The following is a 1,733-nucleotide window of genomic DNA, read 5'->3' as shown; positions in this document are numbered from 1 at the left end:
TAATTATTTCATTATTTTCATTATAAAAGTATTCCATGATACTTTTGTAAAATAAGAGTTAATAAAAAAGATAAAACATCTTACTTTAAGAAATCAAGAATAATTAATATTAATATTATATTTATGTCAATCTACTCTTAGTAAATTTTTTATCATTCAGTTCATACTGTTAAGTTTTCACCAAATTTATGTTTATTTCCTTCAGATACATAACTCATTGTGTGTAACATACAGCAAACTCGAGTAAATGGAGCGGCAGAGAAACATCTCAGAATTCATTCTTCTAGGACTTTCATATGACCAGAACATGCAAATATTTTGCTTTGTACTCTTCTTATTCTGTTATATTGCCCTGTTGGTAGGAAACCTTCTAATCCTTGTCTCCATTCGATGCAGCCCTCTTTTTCACCAACCAATGTACTCTATGGACCAGCCATTTATCCTCTATGGACATCTGCTATACCTCTAGCGTTACACCCAAATTAATTGCTGACCTACTAGGGGGGACTAAAACCATCTCTTTTGGTAATTGCATGTTACAAGTTTTTGCCATGCACTTCTTTGGGAGTATTGAGGTCTTTGTCCTTACTGTCATGGCCTTTGATCGCTATGTTGCTATTTGCAGGCCTCTCCACTACATGCTTATCATGAACAGGGCAAGGTGCCATCTCCTAGTCTTAGCTGCTTGGGCTGGTGGGGCTCTTCATTCTTTTCCTCAATTATCAATGACAATCCAATTGCCATTTTGTGGTCCTAATGAAATTGATCACTACTTTTGTGATATCTTCCCTTTGCTGAAAGTTGCCTGCACTGATACTTACATCATTGGTGTCCTTGTGGTTGCCAATTCAGGTATGGTTGCCTTAGTTACCTTTGTTGTCTTATTTGTTTCTTATGTCATTATATTGTTTAGTCTAAGACATCACTCAGCTGAGGGAAGACACAAAGCCCTTTCCACCTGTGGGTCTCATATCACTGTTGTCATCTTATTCTTTGGGCCTTCAATCTTTGCTTACCTACGACCTCCAACTACTTTCCCTGAGGACAAAGTATTTGCTCTATTTTATACCATCATCGCTCCTATGTTCAATCCCTTAATCTATACTCTGAGAAATGCAGAAATGAAAAATGCCATGACAAAAGTTTGGTGTCAAACATTATTTTCAAGGAAAGCACACAATTAATTTGAAGAAACAGTATAGCTAAGCAACTTTATAAAAGAAAAGGGCTTGATGTGACTAAGCAAGCTAGAAATATTTCATAGACTTTATCCATCACTATCATGAAATGAATGCATGAAAAAAGAGGAATAAGAAAGAAATTTAAAGAAATAGTTAAATGAATATTAATTGCCACATACCAGAATTAATTGAATACTTAATTTTATGGAGTATTATGGAGATGTGGACAGGGTTACCTGCAGAAAAATCTGTCTGGGCCAAAGCAAATAAGGCAACACTAATTGGTCAGTGAATTATAAAGGCAAAACAATTTTAATGATAATTCTATTAAAAATCCTGGACTTATATACCAGTGCTTATAGTGATACACATTCTGTACTAGTGATGAAATTGAAATCTAAAATTAATATAATGACTTTAAATCATCATGAATATCTTTATGATAGAATATTCATTTATACATCCTCTAGTGGCATTCCGAACTCAGCTGTGCAACAAAGAAATCTGTATAGTAGAACTTGTTTTAAAGTGCTCCGGATGATCATTTTTCCT

General features: G+C 34.3%; 1 pseudogene; it reads left to right on the top strand.

Annotated features, from left to right (window-relative positions):
* Window positions 1-247: 247 nt before the first annotated feature.
* Window positions 248-1,184, top strand: LOC129514965 (olfactory receptor 4P4-like; annotated as a pseudogene).
* Window positions 1,185-1,733: the final 549 nt, after the last annotated feature.

This window comes from Nyctereutes procyonoides, unplaced genomic scaffold (assembly GCF_905146905.1).
Source record: "Nyctereutes procyonoides isolate TBG_1078 unplaced genomic scaffold, NYPRO_anot_genome, whole genome shotgun sequence".
Taxonomy (NCBI): Eukaryota; Metazoa; Chordata; class Mammalia; order Carnivora; family Canidae; genus Nyctereutes; species Nyctereutes procyonoides.
Note: the sequence above shows the minus strand (reverse complement) of the source record. Positions and strands in the feature narration are given on the sequence as shown.